The 22,382-nt window shown below is 47.3% G+C and overlaps 1 protein-coding gene across 1 annotated transcript in view; it reads right to left on the bottom strand.

The window, feature by feature from the left end:
* Nucleotides 1-22,382, bottom strand: part of SLC52A2 (solute carrier family 52 member 2) — a 140,893-nt gene that overhangs the window by 112,814 nt on the left and 5,697 nt on the right. The gene's annotated exons all lie outside the window — the stretch shown is intronic.

Here is a 22,382-nt window from a genome sequence, read left to right as displayed (position 1 = left end):
GGAGGAAGCTGGAGCTTCTGTGAAGAGTAAAAGGTAAGTTTTTTTTCACAACAGGAGGGAAATGCAAATTTTGATGAATTAAAGTGCCCCTGTTTTTAATCAAATTTTTAAAAACCAGGCACTTTAGCATCAAAATTGACATTCACTTTAAAGTGATGGTAAATGCATCAGTTGTGCAAGACAAATTTCTTTTGCTCTGACCTTAACTAGCACATTGATGTGATTATATAAATAAAAAAACTTTTTTTCACTGTTCGATTCTGTTTTTATTACCCTCTTCGTACAGTCTTATAATCAGCCTCTCTATAATTTTCTCACGGGGCAGCTTTGATTGACAACGCTTTTAGCCAATCATCAGCTCACCATGCGCCCCATGTGAAATATGAAGTGCACGCTCCCGTCCTCTACACTAACTCACTGCTACTTACTGCGCATGCGCAATTATTACGCTAACTGTGCATTTCTATATGAGAATACTCACTCAGCTCTAATAGTCTAATACAGAAATGCGCAGTTAGCGTAATAATTGAGCATGCGCAGTAAGTAGCAGCGAGTTAGTGTAGAGGACGGGAGCGTGCACTTCATATTTCACATGGGGCGCATGGTGAGCTGATGATTGGCTAAAAGCGTTGTCAATCAAAGCTGCCCCGTGAGAAAATTATAGAGAGGCTGATTATAAGACTGTACGGAGAGGGTAATAAAAACGGAATCGAACAGTGAAAAAAAGTTTTTTTATTTATATAATCACATCGATGTGCTAGTTAAGGTCAGAGCAAAAGAAATTTGTCTTGCACAACTGATGCATTTACCATCACTTTAAGGAAGTTATTAAATTCGAGCGAATATAGAATGTGTCAATAGATGGCGCTGCATCACTAATACTAGCGCAGGGAGTGACGTAGACGCCAGTTGACACAGTTGGATCAACGGCGGCACTCGTTCAAAAGCTGTCATTGAGCTGTACACGGACCTGGTATAAACAATCTTTGTTCACCCCACAAATAAGGCAATTGATGTGACACTTCACTATGGTCGTTTTTATATACACTTTTGGCATACCATGTAAGGTTACGGACAGTGACTTCATTTTATGTCAAGATTGTGACTCACTGTGGGATATCCTGGGCAAATAGATGAGGAGTCAAAACTCAAATCATGATAAATGTTAGACGTTAGAATGTGCAATCAATTTGTATATGTGGGATCAACATTGTTTGCAGACTATACTTAATTATTTACATTGATTTTTGTATTCCATTTTTTTGTGATCTGTACAAATGTTTAACATTGCTTCTATATATACCCTATGTGTATGTTTAGGGATTGTTTATTAGGAGGGGCATTAGTGGTAGATAAAGGGTGAAAAAGGGTGTGTTTAGACTATTGGTTCTGATTGGCTATGTTAACCTTTATTAGGTAGATGTGAACTAAGAGCAGATTATGCCTGAGGAAACAGCCAGCATGGTGAAAAGCGCGTAGCGTATTTGTTTTTAAGAGTCTGATATACTTTTTTCAGCTCTAAGGATTTTAATGTTTTAATAAATGGCGTTTTATTTATAAAACCCTTTGGTGTTCACATCTTCATTCCTATTTGGTTAGGAATCAAGTTTAGCTGGGATCAGTGAGCTGAGACATTGTGAGATCCCAGTCTGCTCTAATCAGCGCACTTGGTGCTACTTCACTTGTGAATATATCAGATATCACATAGAGGATATCCACATTTGAAATTTTATTGCACCAAGAGGCGACTTCTTTTGCTTTTCAATGTTTTAGATGATCGTTTTGGTGGATTTAAGAAGAGCTGCCGCCACAGATGTACAACAGTGGAACAACGATTCGGAGTTAACCTGATATTGGACATATAAGGATCTATTGGGACCCATATTTTACAACTGTGCACCTCCTATGATCCCTAAGTGGTAACATTTTGGGAAGTGTGTGCATCATTTTTATGATAAGGAAGAGATATAACATTATTAATTAGGTTTTAGATGTGTATTTAAATATATATTTTAATGATTCATTTGAGGATCTTAATTATATTAATTTATTTGTATTTTAACAAATATATGTATATTTTTAATTATAGAATAAAATATTGTATAGGGTATGATATTCTTAATATTTTTAGTTTTAGGCATAATAAAGAAATGATTCAATATATATAAATTGATATGTGTTTGATAGTTTGTATTTGGATATTTCGTATATACAACAAGGAGTGTAAATATCTTTTATGACTGTTAAACCAGCATCTACTATTTATAGGCCTATTATGCTCTCTATCACACACACATCCTCTTAAAAAAGCAGCCAGTAGCGACAGGTATACGTGTTGGGGCAGGAGAGTGTGTGTTACCATCCCTATCTACAGGAGATAAGGCGAGTCAGAGCGATCAAATTGCTGGGTGGTGACGTCACACGCCGACACGAACCAACAGCTGATTGACTCGAACAGGACTCCAGACTACCGTAGTAGATAGGGATACTACGTGCCTATTTTTTTCCATGGTTTGTGAGTAGATAACTGTGAATTATTAAACTATAGTGGTACTGACATATTACACTATATTGGGCGTCTTTTATTTGCGCTTTTCAGGTAGAAGGATTGGAGAATGTGTGACACAGCGCCCTCTATTGGTCACTGTAATGTTTCCCCAGTCACATACATAGACAATGTGTGACACAGCGCCCACTATTAGTCACTGTAATGTTTCCAAGTCACATACACAGACAATGTGTGACATAGCGCCCTCTATTAGTCACTGTAATGTTTCCAAGTCACATACACAGACAATGTGTGACACAGCGCCCTCTATTGGTCACTGTAATGTTTCCAAGTCACATACACAGACAATGTGTGACATAGCGCCCTCTATTAGTCACTGTAATGTTTCCAAGTCACATACACAGACAATGTGTGACACAGCGCTCTCTATTGGTCACTGTGATGTTTCCCCAGTCACATACACAGACAATGTGTGACACAGCGCTCTCTATTGGTCACTGTGATGTTTCCCCAGTCACATACATAGACAATGTGTGACACAGCGCCCTCTATTAGTCACTGTAATGTTTCCAAGTCACATACACAGACAATGTGTGACACAGCGCCCTCTATTGGTGACTGTGATGTTTCCCCTGTCACATACACAATGTGTGACACAGCGCTCTCTATTGGTCACTGTGATGTTTCCCCAGTCACATACACAGACAATGTGTGACACAGCGCCCTCTATTGGTCACTGTGATGTTTCCCCAGTCACATACACAGACAATGTGTGACACAGCGCTCTCTATTGGTCACTGTGATGTTTCCCCAGTCACATACACAGACAATGTGTGACACAGTGCCCTCTATTGGTCACTGTGATGTTTCCCCAGTCACATACACAGACAATGTGTGACACAGCACTCTCTATTGGTCACTGTGTTGTTTCCCCAGTCACATACACAGACAATGTGTGACACAGCGCCCTCTATTGGTCACTGTTATGTTTCCCCAGTCACATACACAGACAATGTGTGACACAGTGCCCTCTATTGGTCACTGTGATGTTTCCCCAGTCACATACACAGACAATGTGTGACACAGCACTCTCTATTGGTCACTGTGTTGTTTCCCCAGTCACATACACAGACAATGTGTGACACAGCGCCCTCTATTGGTCACTGTTATGATTCCCCAGTCACATACACAGACAATGTGTGACACAGCGCCCTCTATTGGTCACTGTGATGTTTCCCCAGTCACATACACAGACAATGTGTGACACAGCGCTCTCTATTGGTCACTGTGTTGTTTCCCCAGTCACATACACAGACAATGTGTGACACAGCGCCCTCTATTGGTCACTGTTATGATTCCCCAGTCACATACAAAGACAATGTGTGACACAGCGCCCTCTATTGGTCACTGTTATGATTCCCCAGTCACATACACAGACAATGTGTGACACAGCGCCCTCTATTGGTCACTGTGATGTTTCCCCAGTCACATACACAGACAATGTGTGACACAGCGCCCTCTATTGGTGACTGTGATGTTACCCCAGTCAAATACACAGACAATGTGTGACACAGCGCCCTCTATTGGTCACTGTGTTGTTTCCCCAGTCACATACACAGACAATGTGTGACATAGCGCCCTCTATTGGTCACTGTGTTGTTTCCCCAGTCACATACACAGACAATGTGTGACACAGCGCCCTCTATTGGTCACTGTTATGATTCCCCAGTCACATACACAGACAATGTGTGACACAGCGCCCTCTATTTGGTCACTGTGATGTTTCCCCAGTGACATACACAGACAATGTGTGACATAGCGCCCTCTATTGGTCACTGTGTTGTTTCCCCAGTCACATACACAGACAATGTGTGACACAGCGCCCTCTATTGGTAACTGTTATGATTCCCCAGTCACATACAAAGACAATGTGTGACACAGCGCTCTCTATTGGTCACTGTTATGATTCCCCAGTCACATACACAGACAATGTGTGACACAGCACCCTCTATTGGTGACTGTTATGATTCCCCAGTCACATACACAGACAATGTGTGACACAGCGCCCTCTATTGGTGACTGTGATGTTACCCCAGTCACATACACAGACAATGTGTGACACAGCGCCCTCTATTGGTCACTGTGTTGTTTCCCCAGTCACATACACAGACAATGTGTGACATAGCGCCCTCTATTGGTCACTGTAATATTTCCCCAGTCACATACACAGACAATGTGTGACACAGCGCCCTCTATTGGTGACTGTGATGTTTCCCCAGTCACATACACAGACAATGTGTGACACAGCGCCCTCTATTGGTCTCTGTGATGTTTCCCCAGTCACATACACAGACAATGTGTGACACAGCGCCCTCTATTGGTCACTGTGATGTTTCCCCAGTCACATACACAGACAATGTGTGACACAACGCCCTCTATTGGTCACTGTTATGATTCCCCAGTCACATACACAGACAATGTGTGACACAGCGCCCTCTATTAGTCACTGTGATGTTTCCCCAGTCACATACACAGACATTGTGTGACACAGCGCCCTCTATTGGTCACTGTGATGTTTCCCCAGTCACATACACAGACAATGTGTGACACAGCGCCCTCTATTGGTCACTGTGATGTTTCCCCAGTCACATACACAGACAATGTGTGACACAGCGCCCTCTATTGGTCACTGTGATGTTTCCCCAGTCACATACACAATGTGTGACACAGCGCACTCTATTGGTCACTGTAATGTTTCCCCAGTCACATACACAGACAATGTGTGACATAGCACCCTCTATTGGTCACTGTGTTGTTTCTACAGTCACATACACAGACAATGTGTGACACAGCGCTCTCTATTGGTCTCTGTGATGTTTCCCCAGTCACATACACAGACAATGTGTGACACAGCGCCCTCTATTGGTCTCTGTGATGTTTCCCCAGTCACATACACAGACAATGTGTGACACAGCGCCCTCTATTGGTCACTGTGATGTTTCCCCAGTCACATACACAGACAATGTGTGACACAGCGCCCTCTATTGGTCTCTGTGATGTTTCCCCAGTCACATACACAGACAATGTGTGACACAGCGCCCTCTATTAGTCACTGTAATGTTTCCCCAGTCACATACACAGACAATGTGTGACACAGCGCCCTCTATTGGTCACTGTGATGTTTCCCCAGTCACATACACAGACAATGTGTGACACAGCGCTCTCTATTGGTCACTGTGATGTTTCCCCAGTCACATACACAGACAATGTGTGACACAGCTCCCTCTATTGGTAACTGTGATGTTTCCCGAGTCACATACACAGACAATGTGTGACACAGCTCCCTCTATTGGTCACTGTGATGTTTCCCCAGTCACATACACAGACAATGTGTGACACAGCGCCCTCTATTGGTCACTGTAATGTTTCCCAGTCACATACATAGACAATGTGTGACACAGCGCCCTCTATTGGTCACTGTTATGATTCCCCTGTCACATACACAGACAATGTGTGACACAGCGCCCTCTATTGTTCACTGTTATGATTCCCCAGTCACATACACAGACAATGTGTGACACAGCGCCCTCTATTGGTCACTGTAATATTTCCCCAGTCACATACACAGACAATGTGTGACACAGCGCCCTCTATTGGTGACTGTGATGTTTCCCCAGTCACATACACAGACAATGTGTGACACAGCGCCCTCTATTGGTCTCTGTGATGTTTCCCCAGTCACATACACAGACAATGTGTGACACAGCGCCCTCTATTGGTCCCTGTGATGTTTCCCCAGTCACATACACAGACAATGTGTGACACAGCGCCCTCTATTGGTCACTGTTATGATTCCCCAGTCACATACACAGACAATGTGTGACACAGCGCCCTCTATTAGTCACTGTGATGTTTCCCCAGTCACATACACAGACATTGTGTGACACAGCGCCCTCTATTGGTCACTGTGATGTTTCCCCAGTCACATACACAGACAATGTGTGACACAGCGCCCTCTATTGGTCACTGTGATGTTTCCCCAGTCACATACACAGACAATGTGTGACACAGCGCCCTCTATTGGTCACTGTGATGTTTCCCCAGTCACATACACAATGTGTGACACAGCGCACTCTATTGGTCACTGTAATGTTTCCCCAGTCACATACACAGACAATGTGTGACATAGCGCCCTCTATTGGTCACTGTGTTGTTTCTACAGTCACATACACAGACAATGTGTGACACAGCGCTCTCTATTGGTCTCTGTGATGTTTCCCCAGTCACATACACAGACAATGTGTGACACAGCGCCCTCTATTGGTCTCTGTGATGTTTCCCCAGTCACATACACAGACAATGTGTGACACAGCGCCCTCTATTAGTCACTGTAATGTTTCCAAGTCACATACACAGACAATGTGTGACACAGCGCCCTCTATTGGTCACTGTGATGTTTCCCCAGTCACATACACAGACAATGTGTGACACAGCGCTCTCTATTGGTCACTGTGATGTTTCCCCAGTCACATACACAGACAATGTGTGACACAGCGCTCTCTATTGGTCACTGTGATGTTTCCCCAGTCACATACACAGACAATGTGTGACACAGCTCCCTCTATTGGTCACTGTGATGTTTCCCGAGTCACATACATAGACAATGTGTGACACAGCGCCCTCTATTGGTCACTGTTATGATTCCCCTGTCACATACACAGACAATGTGTGACACAGCGCCCTCTATTGTTCACTGTTATGATTCCCCAGTCACATACACAATGTGTGACATAGCGCCCTCTATTGGTCACTGTTATGATTCCCCAGTCACATACACAGACAATGTGTGACACAGCGCCCTCTATTAGTCACTGTAATGTTTCCAAGTCACATACACAGACAATGTGTGACACAGCGCTCTCTATTGGTCACTGTGATGTTTCCCCAGTCACATACACAGACAATGTGTGACACAGCGCTCTCTATTGGTCACTGTGATGTTTCCCCAGTCACATACACAGACAATGTGTGACACAGCTCCCTCTATTGGTAACTGTGATGTTTCCCCAGTCACATACACAGAAAATGTGTGACACAGCGCCCTCTATTGGTCACTGTGATGGTTCCCCAGTCACATACATGTACAATGTGTGACACAGCGCCCTCTATTGGTCACTGTGATGTTTCCCCAGTCACATACACAGACAATGTGTGACACAGCGCTCTCTATTGGTCACTGTGATGTTTCCCCAGTCACATACACAGACAATGTGTGACACAGCGCTCTCTATTGGTCACTGTGATGTTTCCCCAGTCACATACACAGACAATGTGTGACACAGCGCTCTCTATTGGTCACTGTGTTGTTTCCCCAGTCACATACACAGACAATGTGTGACACAGCGCTCTCTATTGGTCACTGTGATGTTTCCCCAGTCACATACACAGACAATGTGTGACACAGCGCCCTCTATTGGTGACTGTGATGTTTCCCCAGTCACATACACAGACAATGTGTGACACAGCGCCCTCTATTGGTGACTGTGATGTTTCCCCAGTCACATACACAGACAATGTGTGACACAGCGCCCTCTATTGGTCACTGTGATGTTTCCCCAGTCACATACACAGACAATGTGTGACACAGCTCCCTCTATTGGTAACTGTGATGTTTCCCCAGTCACATACACAGACAATGTGTGACACAGCGCCCTCTATTGGTCACTGTGATGTTTCCCCAGTCACATACACAGACAATGTGTGACACAGCGCCCTCTATTGGTCACTGTAATGTTTCCCAGTCACATACATGGTTAATGTGTGACACAGCGCCCTCTATTAGTCACTGTAATGTTTCCCCAGTCACATACATAGACAATGTGTGACACAGCGCCCTCTATTGGTCACTGTTATGATTCCCCTGTCACATACACAGACAATGTGTGACACAGTGCCCTCTATTGGTCACTGTTATGATTCCCCAGTCACATACACAGACAATGTGTGACATAGCGCCCTCTATTGGTCACTGTTATGATTCCCCTGTCACATACACAGACAATGTGTGACACAGCGCCCTCTATTGGTCACTGTTATGATTCCCCAGTCACATACACAGACAATGTGTGACATAGCGCCCTCTATTGGTCACTGTTATGATTCCCCAGTCACATACACAGACAATGTGTGACACAGCGCCCTCTATTGGTCACTGTGATGTTTCCCCAGTCACATACACAGACAATGTGTGACACAGCGCCCTCTATTGGTCACTGTAATGTTTCCCAGTCACATACATGGTTAATGTGTGACACAGCGCCCTCTATTAGTCACTGTAATGTTTCCCCAGTCACATACATAGACAATGTGTGACACAGCGCCCTCTATTGGTCACTGTTATGATTCCCCTGTCACATACACAGACAATGTGTGACACAGTGCCCTCTATTGGTCACTGTTATGATTCCCCAGTCACATACACAGACAATGTGTGACATAGCGCCCTCTATTGGTCACTGTTATGATTCCCCAGTCACATACACAGACAATGTGTGACACAGCGCCCTCTATTGGTCACTGTGATGTTTCCCCAGTCACATACACAGACAATGTGTGACACAGCGCCCTCTATTGGTGACTGTGATGTTTCCCCAGTCACATACACAGACAATGTGTGACACAGCGCCCTCTATTGGTCACTGTGATGGTTCCCCAGTCACATACATGTACAATGTGTGACACAGCGCCCTCTATTGGTGACTGTGATGTTTCCCCAGTCACATACACAGACAATGTGTGACACAGCGCCCTCTATTGGTCACTGTGATGTTTCCCCAGTCACATACACAGACAATGTGTGACACAGCGCCCTCTATTGGTCACTGTGATGTTTCCCCAGTCACATACACAGACAATGTGTGACACAGCACCCTCTATTGGTCACTGTGATGTTTCCCCAGTCACATACATGTAAAATGTGTGACACAGCGCCCTCTATTGGTCACTGTAATGTTTCCCTGTCACATACACAGACAATGTGTGACACAGCGCCCTCTATTAGTCACTGTAATGTTTCCCAGTCACATACACAGACAACGTGTGACATAGCGCCCTCTATTGGTCACTGTGATCTTTCCCCAGTCACATACACAGACAATGTGTGACACAGCGCTCTCTATTGGTCACTGTGATGTTTCCCCAGTGACATACACAGACAATGTGTGACACAGCGCCCTCTATTGGTCACTGTGATGTTTCCCCAGTCACATACACAGACAATGTGTGACACAGCGCCCTCTATTGGTCACTGTAATGTTTCCCCAGTCACATACACAGACAATGTGTGACACAGCGCCCTCTATTGGTCACTGTTATGATTCCCCTGTCACATACAAAGACAATGTGTGACATAGCGCCCTCTATTGGTCACTGTTATGATTCCCCAGTCACATACACAGACAATGTGTGACATAGCGCCCTCTATTGGTCACTGTTATGATTCCCCAGTCACATACACAGACAATGTGTGACATAGCGCCCTCTATTGGTCACTGTTATGATTCCCCAGTCACATACACAGACAATGTGTGACACAGCGCCCTCTATTGGTCACTGTGATGTTTCCCCAGTCACATACACAGACAATGTGTGACACAGCGCCCTCTATTGGTGACTGTGATGTTTCCCCAGTCACATACACAGACAATGTGTGACACAGCGCCCTCTATTGGTCACTGTGATGTTTCCCCAGTCACATACACAGACAATGTGTGACACAGCGCCCTCTATTGGTGACTGTGATGTTTCCCCAGTCACATACACAGACAATGTGTGACACAGCGCCCTCTATTGGTCACTGTGATGGTTCCCCAGTCACATACATGTACAATGTGTGACACAACACTCTCTATTGGTCACTGTGATGTTTTCCCAGTCACATACACAGACAATGTGTGACACAGCGCCCTCTATTGGTCACTGTGATGTTTCCCCAGTCACTTACATGTACAATGTGTGACACAGCGCTCTCTATTGGTCACTGTGATTTTTCCCCAGTCACATACACAGACAATGTGTGACACAGCGCCCTCTATTGGTGACTGTGATGTTTCCCCTGTCACATACACAGACAATGTGTGACACAGCGCCCTCTATTGGTCACTGTGATGTTTCCCCAGTCACATACATAGACAATGTGTGACACAGCGCCCTCTATTGGTCTCTGTGATGTTTCCCCAGTCACATACACAGACAATGTGTGACACAGCGCCCTCTATTGGTCACTGTGATGTTTCCCCAGTCACATACACAGACAATGTGTGACACAGCGCCCTCTATTTGGTCACTGTGATGTTTCCCCAGTCACATACACAGACAATGTGTGACACAGCGCCCTCTATTGGTCACTGTTACGATTCCCCAGTCACATACACAGACAATGTGTGACACAGCGCCCTCTATTGGTCACTGTTACGATTCCCCAGTCACATACACAGACAATGTGTGACACAGCGCCCTCTATTGGTCTCTGTGATGTTTCCCCAGTCACATACACAGACAATGTGTGACACAGCGCCCTCTATTTGGTCACTGTGATGTTTCCCCAGTCACATACACAGACAATGTGTGACATAGCGCCCTCTATTGGTCACTGTTACGATTCCCCAGTCACATACACAGACAATGTGTGACACAGCACCCTTTATTGGTCTCTGTGATGTTTCCCCCGTCACATACACAATGTTTGACACAGCGCCCTCTATTGGTCACTGTGATGTTTTACCCCGTCACATACACAATGTGTGACACAGCGCCCTCTATTGGTCTCTGTGATGTTTCCCCAGTCACATGCATGTACAATGTGTGACAAAGCGCCATCTATTGGTCACTGTGATGTTTCCCCAGTCACATACACAGACAATGTGTGACACAGCGCCCTCTATTGGTCACTGTGATGTTTCCCCAGTCACATACACAGACAATGTGTGACACAGCGCCCTCTATTGGTCCATGAGATGTTTTCCCAGTCACATACACAGACAATGTGTGACACAGTGCCCTCTATTGGTCACTGTAATGTTTCCCCAGTCACATACATAGACAATGTTGGACATAGAACTATCTCTTGGTTGAACTATCCCCAGAACATTATATAACACAGTGCCCTCTATTGGTTGCAAATTCACCAAAATGTGTACAGGTGAAAAAGGTCTAATTTGCATATATTTTGCATAGGGTGACAATGCAAATGGATAGCTATTACTTTTACCTCCCGAATCCTCCATCCTTTACTGGTAGCCCTGAGTTAAATAATTTGTAGATCTTTTTTAAACAGTCGATCCTAGTCAAGTCTTTCAGAGATTCCAGAGGCAGAAGTATAGACCTTGTTTGCTGATTGCACTTTTCCTTGCAGAGGAGACCTGATAAAGAATATCTTAATGCAGGCAAAGGAGTCATTACCCACCTAGAGGAAGGAGGAGGGCAGAGGGGATCAAACCTGCCTAGAGGAAGCAGTGATGCAGAGGGGTTGATACATGCCTGGTAGCCCACTGAGACCAGCCAATTTGGGGGAGATATAGCTTCTGACTTGACCCCAATCTCAGCAACTATAGCTCTAGTGGCAGACCTACTATACGGGTGCGATTCTGGGTTTGGACAGAGGCATATCCCATAGCGGAGATACTGCCACATTCACCCCTCATCTCTGCTTTCATACAATAAGTACCCCTCATCCTTCTCTATTCTCATACAGTAAGTGCCCCTCAACCCTCTCAACAAGTGCCCCTCAATTCTCTCTCCCCTCATAGAGTAAGTGCCCCTCATTGTTTATGTTGGTAATGTATGACGGTTGTTTATCTTTAATATTTTAGACAAAGTAATTGGTAAGACTATAGTCAAATTGTAGTTAGTAATTTTAAAAGGGTATTTTGTATTTTAGTTTACATTCATAGTCCTGTATAGTCTTAACTAGTCACTCTTGTATGCTAAGTAATTAATTTATTTGCTAGATAAATATCCTTTGGGTTGCATATTTCTTAATCAGGCCCATTATTGTAGCAGATCTCTCTGGTATGTAATTTATCTCTGCAAATCTTTATCTGTATTTAGGAATTTACTTTATTGCTGCTAAAGAATTTATTTAATCTCATATAACTTGGCATAGAAATTGACTGGTAAAGTGTATTGTTCTATTGTTTAACTAAGCACTGTTAAGGTTAGTGGCTCATATCTTGGTCTCTCATTGTGGTATTTTAATGAAATTCAACTGCGAATACGGTTATAAATAAGGTAACTTTTGTGATCTTTGCATAGTATAGTCTAACAGTATAAACGTGTATAGTTTGATTCAGATCTGTGTTTTTACAAATATATTTTAATGTGTCTATAAATTTTAACTAATATAAAGAATTTAGGAATTTACATTAATTTTATTGTTTGGTATATGCATGTTTATTTTAAAGAATAATTATTAATAATAATTATTCCCCTCATCCCTCTATACCCTCAAAAGTAAGTGCCCCTCATCCCTCTCTCCCCTCATACAGTAACTGCCCCTCATCCCTCTCTCCCCTCATAAAGTAACTGCCCCTCATCCCTCTCTCCCATCATACAGTAAGTGCCCCTCATCCCTCTCTCCCCTCATACAGTAAGTGCCTCTCACCCCTCTATCCCCTCATACAGTAAATGCTCTTCATCCCTCTCTCCCCTCATACAGTAAGTGTCCCTCATGCCTCTCCCCTCTCATACAGTAAGTGCCCCTCTCATACAGAAAGTGCCCCTCTCCCCTCTCATACAGTAAGTGCCCCTCATCCCTCTCTCCCCTCAAACAGTAAGTACCCCTCACCCCTCTCCCCTCTCATACGGTAAGTACCCATCATCTCTCTCTCCCCTCATACAGTAAGTGCCCCTCATCCCTCTCTCCTCTCATACAGCAAGTGACCCTCATCCCTCTCTCCTCTTATACAATAAGTGCCCTTCATCCCTCTCTCCTCTCGTACAGTAAGTGCCCTTCATACCTCTCTCCTCTCGTACAGTAAGTTCTCCTCATCCCTCTCTCCTCTTATACAATAAGTGCCCCTCATCCCTCACCCCTCTCGTACAGTAAGTGCCCTTCATACCTCTCTCCTCTCGTACAGTAAGTTCTCCTCATCCCTCTCTCCCCTCATACAGTAAGTGCCCCTCATCCCTCTCTCCCCTCAAACAGTAAGTGCCCCTCACCCCTCTCTCCCCTCATACAGTAAGTGCCCCTCATCCCTCTCTCCCCTCATACAGTAAGTGCTCCTCATCCCTCTCTCCTCTCATACAGTAAGTTCCCCTCATCCCTCTCTCCACTCATACAGTAAGTGCCCCTCATCCCTCTCTCCCCTCATAAAGTAACTGCCCCTCATCCCTCTCTCCCCTCATACAGTAAGTGCCTCTCACCCCTCTATCCCCTCATACAGTAAGTGCCCCTCATCACTCTCTCCTCTCAGACAGTAAGTGACCCTCATCCCTCTCTCCCCTCATACAGTAAGTGCTCCTCACCCCTCTCCACTCTCATACAGTAAGTGCTCCTCATCCCTCTCTCCCTTATACAGTAAGTGCTCCTCATCCCTCTCTCCTCTCATACAGTAAGTGCCCCTCATCCCTCTCTCCTCTTATACAGTAAGTGCCCCTCATCCCTCTCTCCCCTCATAGAGTAAGTGCTCCTCATCCCTCTCTCCCCTCATACAGTAAGTGCTCCTCATCCCTCTCTCCCCTCATACAGTAAGTGCTCCTCATCCCTCTCTCCTCTCATACAGTAAGTGCTCCTCATCCCTCTCTCCTCTCATACAGTAAGTGCTCCTCATCCCTCTCTCCTCTCATACAGTAAGTGCCCCTCATCCCTCTCTCCCCTCATACAGTAAGTGCCCCTCATCCCTCTCTCCTCTTATACAGTAAGTGCCCCTCATCCCTCTCTCCCCTCATACAGTAAGTGCCCCTCATCCCTCTCTCTCCTCTCATACAGTAAGTTCCCCTCACTCCTCTCTCCCCTCATACAATAAGTGCTCCTCACCCCTCTCTCCCATCAAAGTAAGTGCCCCTCATCCCTCACCCCTCTCATACAGTAAGTGCCCCTCATCTTTCTCTCCTCTCATACAGTAAGTGCCCCTCATCCCTCTCTCCACTCATACAGTAATTGCCCTTCATCCCTCTCATACAGTAATTGCCCCTGATCCCTCTCTCCTCTCATACAGTAATTGCCCCTCACCCCTCTCTCCACTCATACAGTAATTGCCCTTCATCCCTCTCATACAGTATGTTACAGAAGCATTAGTTATTTTGTTGTGAAGAGCTTATTTCCCAGCAGCAATGCCTGAACCAGCAAGCCAGCGCCTAAGAAGGGCTCCAAGAAAACCGTAACAAGTATCATTTCATAAAGAGTTAACTCTTTTTTTTCAGCTTTTAGAAACTATTGCCTAAATACACATTTTTGCTGGCCTCAGCTCTAAGTTTAGGGATAACCAATCCCATTGTCTAATCACCTCTGGAGCCAGACTGCTAATTGATAAGATGAACTTGTAAACTTGTTATCTTAAGTACTGTAATCCTATTGTGGCCTGTCAAAGGACAGTGCTCTCTATCTAAATGTGTGATGGGGGATTTTGTGCTTCCCCCCCTCTCCCCCTGGGAGTGCCCTGTGTGCATGTAACCTTAATAAAAAGCAGGCTGGGCATCCCAGTGCTGAGTTCTTGTTTGACCCTCAATCGCAGCGTTGACTCGTTTTTGTGGGCAGAAGGGTATCCTAGCTGTACTACAGCTAAGGGAGATTATTCTATATTTGCGAGACTCATATAGAATACTATGGAAAGCAGCTTCTCCCCTCTTTAGCAATAGGGATCCAGGCTACTAAGCGGTCCATCTCTCAGCGAGACTAAGGGTAACCGTAACATTTGGCGGCAGCGGCGGGATTTTCCTGGATTTCCTAGGAGAGGTACAGAACGGATGGAGAGCGCTTACGAAAAATTGAAGCGTACAACCCTAAAGGATTTACTTGAAAGCAGAGGGGGGTACGCCAGCAACCGGCCGAGGAGAGAGCTGATCGCAGAATTGAACGAACTGGATCAGAGCTTCACAATGGCGGAAACACCGACCACGATTAGTGACGAAAAAACCAGGATTGTTCGGGAAAGGCTCTCATTATACGGGCCGAACCCCTCCATGGAATTGGTACAGCAGTTGATGGCGGAGGCGGACGAGGATATACGAGAGACTCGAGCCCACGAACTCAACCTAGCGAACGCACACCGCAATGCTGTAGCCCCGCAGGTAATCATCCCTGTCGAAAATGCTGGGAGGCCCAAGATACCCTATACGGCATTTCGACCCTTTCTAGAGAGCGAGACAGGGATTGATGAATATTTGGCGGACTTCGAAAGGCAATGTGCCCTGCACCAGATTCCCAACAGAGAGTGGCCCACGATATTGTCTGGGAAACTATCCGGGCGAGCCCTGGAAGCCTTTCGTACTCTGGGTGCTAAGGAAGTGACACAGTATGAGCTAGTTAAGGAGACACTGTTGCGACGGTACGCTGTAACTCCGGACACATATCGCCGACAGTTTCGGGGCACGGAAAAGAAGCCTAACGATACCCATATGGAATGGGCGCACCGAATGCGGAGAGCGGCAAATCACTGGCTGAGCGGAAGTAAAGCGGTGACTGGGGAGGAGATTTTACAATTGTTTCTCTTAGAACATTTTTATAATGGCATGGAACAGCAAGGGAAGGAATGGCTGCGAGACAGGCGGCCTTCTACCTTAGAAGAAGCAGCCAAATTGGCCGATGAACATTATGACTCCCGTCTTCACGAACCCATGAACTACCGAGCTCCAGCACGGGTCGAACCCAGAGAGGTTTACCGTGCACCCCCTCGTGCTGAATTCCGAGCCCCGGTGCCCACAGGGCCCGTCCGACACTCAGGACCACCCAATAACAGCTCTGAGCGTCACAGACCGACTTGCCACCGATGCAAGCAACCAGGGCATTTCATGGCTAGCTGCCCCCTTAATACGCACCAGACACCCAGGAATTACAATTACCCCTCTGGGTCCTATCGTCCGGCCCGGGCCCTCTGTGTTAACCAAGAGGCCCCTATGGAGGGATATGTGGGGCCGCTTCACGAGGCAGACCCTGTATATGCTGCCTCAGATAACCGCCAGCACCATCGGCAGAGGGTATGGCTCGAGGGGCGATCTACCGAGGGATTGCGAGACACAGGGGCTACTATCACGCTGGTACAGAGTCATTTGGTGCCAGAGCACAAGCGATCCGGACAGACTGTGGCCGTTAGAGTGGCGGGGGGGGGATGTGTACAAAATTCCAACAGCTAAAGTGCATCTTGATTGGGGAGCGGGAAAGGGGGCTGTGAACGTGGGCCTAATGGATAATTTACCTGCCGAAGTACTACTGGGCAACGATTTGGGCCCCATGACTTCTGCCTATGCTCCAGTATGCAACAACGAGGCGGACCCAGTGACTACACGGGCCCAAGCCCGGACGGAGCGAGAGCTCTCACCAGTGCGGGAGACACAGGTAAGACCTACCCCGACCTTGCCTGACAGGTTAGGCCCCATACCCTGGGACACCCCAGATGCTTTCGAGGCAGAGTCTAAGACTGACCCGACCTTACAAAAGTACCGGGAACGAGCAGAGACCGGAGGGGGCGGGGCAGATAACGAAACATTCTTATGGGAAAAAGGGAAACTATACCGCTGGACAGAGAAAAGGGGACAGCGTAGGCGACAGCTGGTAGTGCCCCACAAATACCGTCAAGAAATCCTCAAAATAGGCCACGACATCCCCTTAGCAGGCCACCTAGCCGTTACCCGTACCCTACACCGCATTACTCACACGTTCTTTTGGCCAGGGGTGCACGCTGACGTTAGAACTTACTGTAACACCTGCGATGTGTGTCAACGAGTAGGAAGGCGAGGCGATCACCCTAAAGCCCAGCTAGTAAATATGCCCATTGTAGAGGAACCCTTCAGCCGGGTTGCTATTGACCTAGTGGGACCACTGGCTACCCCTAGTCCCTCCGGTAAGCGCTACATTCTTACCGTAGTGGACTACGCTACCAGGTACCCAGAGGCTGTCGCCCTATCCAACATACAAGCGGATACGGTAGCGAATGCACTAGTACAGGTGTTCTCCCGGGTAGGATTTCCAAAAGAAATCCTATCCGACCGAGGCACCCAATTTACGGCTGAATTAACCCAACAACTCTGGCAGGTTTGCAAAATTAAGTCCCTCCTGAGCTCCCCATACCACCCCCAGACGAACGGGCTGTGTGAGAGGTTCAATGGGACCCTCAAGCAAATGCTCAAGACGTTCACTCAGGAATACCGAGACTGGGAACGCTTCCTGCCGCACCTCCTATTTGCTTATCGGGAGGTGCCCCAGGAAACGACAGGGTTCTCTCCCTTCGAGTTGCTCTACGGAAGAAAGGTACGGGGACCCCTAAACCTGATCCGGGAGCACTGGGAGGGAGAGATGGAGGCTGACGGTGTCCCCATTGTGCCATACGTGCTGGAACTCAGGGACCGAATGGAGCAATTAGCCAAATCCGTGCGGGCTAATCTCCAGTTGGCCCAGAGAAGACAGAAAGTATGGTACGATCGGGGGGCCCGAAAGAGAATCTTCACCATAGGACAAAAGGTGTTAGTACTTAAGCCGGTGAAGACAGACAAATTGCAGGCGTCCTGGCAGGGTCCCTACCAGATCGTAGAGAAAAGGGGAGACACCACTTATGTGATAGCTAGCTGCCATGACAACAATCTTAGAAAGACATTCCATGTAAACATGCTCAAGGAATATTTTGAGTGACCAGAGAACGTGACGGCCGTATGTTGTTCCCCTCAGGAAGACCCCGACAGTTTACCCATTCCAGACCTATTAGAAAAGAGTCTCCCCACAGGTATAGTGGCGCAGGTTCAGATAGGGGACCGACTTAGCCCCACTGAAAGGGAGCAGCTCAACCAACTCCTCCAGTCCAAACACCTCACCTTCTCCCCGAAGCCAGGGTACACTACTTTAACCACCCACCAGGTAGATACTCCGGGACAAGCTCCCTTGCGCCAGGCTCCGTACCGAATCCCCGAAGCAGTTAGGACAGGAATGAAGAAGGAGATCGATGAGATGCTCCAGCTCAGGGTAATTGAGCCCTCCGATAGTCCATGGGCCTCCCCAGTTGTCTTGGTGCCCAAGAAAGATGGGACCACCCGGTTCTGTGTAGACTATCGGAGGCTCAATGAAAATACTGTGACGGACGCTTACCCTATGCCCAGGGTAGACGAGCTACTCGATCGTATAGCCAGGGGAAATTACCTGACCACTATTGACCTCTGCAAAGGTTACTGGCAGATTCCCCTGGCCCCGGAGGCTATCCCCAAGTCGGCATTCGTCACCCCATTCGGCTTATATCAGTTTAGGGTAATGCCGTTTGGGATGAAGAATGCCCCAGCTACATTCCAGCGCTTGGTGGATAGGCTCCTGGATGGCTTCCAGAGTTTTGCTTGCGCCTACCTGGACGACATAGCGATCCACAGTGAGTCCTGGGAGGACCACTTAGCTCATGTGGGAATGGTTCTGGATCAGATCCGGGCTGCTGGCCTGACTCTGAAGCCAGAAAAATGCCACTTTGGGATGGCCGAGGTACAGTACCTGGGTCACCGGGTGGGGTGTGGAAAGCAGCGACCAGAGCCGGCCAAAATAGAAGCTGTCGCCAATTGGCCCACCCCCATCACTAAGACTCAGGTCCTAGCCTTCCTGGGCACGGCAGGGTACTATAGACGGTTCGTACCAGACTACAGCACACTTGCCAAACCCCTGACTGACTTGACCAAGAAGAACTTACCTCGACAGGTCCTGTGGTCTCCCCACTGTGAAACGGCTTTCCAGGCTCTCAAAAATGCTCTAATTAACGCTCCTGTCTTGGCGGCCCCAGCCCTTAACAAACGTTTTATCGTCCATACAGACGCTTCCATGTTCGGGCTGGGAGCTGTCCTCAGCCAAGTAGGCGAAGATGGAGGGGAGCATCCAGTTGCCTACATCAGCCGGAAGCTCCTGCCCCGCGAAGTCAGCTATGCAGCGGTCGAAAAGGAGTGTTTGGCTTTGGTGTGGGCATTAAAGAAATTGACTCCCTATTTATATGGTCAGGAGTTCACTCTGGTCACCGACCATAACCCGTTGGTGTGGCTGAACCGGGTCTCTGGAGATAACGGCAGGCTATTACGTTGGAGCTTATCGTTGCAACCCTTCAATTTCACCATTACTTACAGACCTGGGAAACAGAATGGCAACGCCGACGGGTTGTCCAGACAAACAGACCTCAGCCCCGCATAACCAGCGGTCTGGACAGCCTTAGTCTGCCCCGAAAATGGGTCAGACCGTGTCTGCCAGAGTGTTCCACAGAAAGGGAGCACTGTTACAGAAGCATTAGTTATTTTGTTGTGAAGAGCTTATTTCCCAGCAGCAATGCCTGAACCAGCAAGCCAGCGCCTAAGAAGGGCTCCAAGAAAACCGTAACAAGTATCATTTCATAAAGAGTTAACTCTTTTTTTTCAGCTTTTAGAAACTATTGCCTAAATACACATTTTTGCTGGCCTCAGCTCTAAGTTTAGGGATAACCAATCCCATTGTCTAATCACCTCTGGAGCCAGACTGCTAATTGATAAGATGAACTTGTAAACTTGTTATCTTAAGTACTGTAATCCTATTGTGGCCTGTCAAAGGACAGTGCTCTCTATCTAAATGTGTGATGGGGGATTTTGTGCTTCCCCCCCCTCTCCCCCTGGGAGTGCCCTGTGTGCATGTAACCTTAATAAAAAGCAGGCTGGGCATCCCAGTGCTGAGTTCTTGTTTGACCCTCAATCGCAGCGTTGACTCGTTTTTGTGGGCAGAAGGGTATCCTAGCTGTACTACAGCTAAGGGAGATTATTCTATATTTGCGAGACTCATATAGAATACTATGGAAAGCAGCTTCTCCCCTCTTTAGCAATAGGGATCCAGGCTACTAAGCGGTCCATCTCTCAGCGAGACTAAGGGTAACCGTAACACAGTAATTGCCCCTCATCCCTCTCTCCTCTCATACAGTAAGTGCCCCTCATCCCTCTCTCCTCTCATACAGTAATTGCCCCTCATCCCTCTCTCCTCTCATACAGTAAGTGCCCCTCATCCCTCTCTCCTCTCATACAGTAAGTGCCCCTCATCCCTCTCTCCTCTCATACAGTAATTGCCCCTCATCCCTCTATCCTCTCATACAGTAATTGCCCCTCATCCCTCTCTCCTCTCATACAGTTATTGCCCCTCATCCCTCTCTCCTCTTGTACAGTAAGTGCCCCTCATCCCTCTCTCCTCTCATACAGTAAGTGCCCCTCATCCCTCTCTCCTCTCATACAGTAAGTGCCCCTCATCCCTCTCTCCCCTCATACAGTAAGTGCCCCTCATCCCTCTCTCCTCTCATACAATAAATGCCCCTCATCCCTCTCTCCTCTCATACAGTAATTGCCCTTCATCCCTCTCATACAGTAATTGCCCCTCATCTCTCTCTCCTCTCATACAGTAATTGCCCCCCATCCCTCTCTGCTCGCATACAGTAATTGCCCTTCATCCCTCTCTCCTGTCATACAGTAAGTGCCCCTCATCCCTCTCTCCCCTCATACAGTAAGTGCCCCCATCCCTCTCTTCTCTCATACAGTAAGTGCCCCTCATCCCTCTCTCCCCTCATACAGTAAGTGCCCCTTATCCCTCTCTCCCTTCATAAAGTAATTGCCCCCATCCCTCTCTCCCCTCATAAAGTAATTGCCCCATCCCTCTTTCCCCTCATAAAGTAATTGCCCCTCATCCCTCTCTCCCCTCATGTAGTAAGTGCCCCCATCCCTCTCTCCTCTCATACAGTAAGTGCCCCTCATTCCTCTCTCCCCTGATGTAGTAAGTGCCCCCATCCCTCTCTCCCCTCATGTAGTAAGTGCCCCCATCCCTCTCTCCTCTCATACAGTAAGTGCCCCCATCCCTCTCTCCTCTCATACAGTAAATGCCCCTCATTCCTCTCTCCCCTCATACAGTAAGTGCCCCTCATCCCTCTCTCCCCTCATACAGTAAGTGCCCCTCATCCCTCTCTCCCCTGATACAGTAAGTGCCCCGCATCCCTCTCTCCCCTCATGTAGTAAGTGCCCCCATCCCTCTCTCCCCTCATACAGTAAGTGCCCCCATCCCTCTCTCCTCTCATACAGTAAGTATCCCTCTCTCCCCTCATACAGTAAGTGCCCCTCATCCCTCTCTCTCCTCATACAGTAAGTGCCCCCATCCCTCTCTCCTCTCATACAGTAAGTTACCCTCATCCCTCTCTCCTTTCATACAGTAAGTGCCCCTCATCCCTCTCTCCCCTCATACAGTAAGTGCCCTTCATCCCTTTCTCCTCTCGTACAGTAAGTGCCCCTCATCCCTCTCTCTCCTCATACAGTAAGTGTCCCTCATCACTCTCTTCTCTCATACAGTAAGTGCCCCTCATCCCTCTCTCCCCTCATACAGTAAGTGCCCCTCATCCCTCTCTCCCCTCATACAGTAAGTGCCCCCATCCCTCTCTCCTCTCATACAGTAAGTGCCCCCATCCCTCTCTCCTCTCATACAGTAAGTGCCCCTCATACCTCTCTCCCCTCATACAGTAAGTGCCCCCATCCCTCTCTCCTCTCATACAGTAAGTGCCCCATCCCTCTCTCCTCTCATACAGTAAGTGCCCCTCATACCTCTCTCCCCTCATACAGTAAGTGCCCCCATCCCTCTCTCCTCTCATACAGTAAGTGCCCCATCCCTCTCTCCTCTCATACAGTAAGTGCCCCCATCCCTCTCTCCTCTCAT

Source organism: Bombina bombina, chromosome 5 (genome assembly GCF_027579735.1).
Source record: "Bombina bombina isolate aBomBom1 chromosome 5, aBomBom1.pri, whole genome shotgun sequence".
Lineage (NCBI taxonomy): Eukaryota > Metazoa > Chordata > Amphibia > Anura > Bombinatoridae > Bombina > Bombina bombina.
Note: the sequence above shows the minus strand (reverse complement) of the source record. Positions and strands in the feature narration are given on the sequence as shown.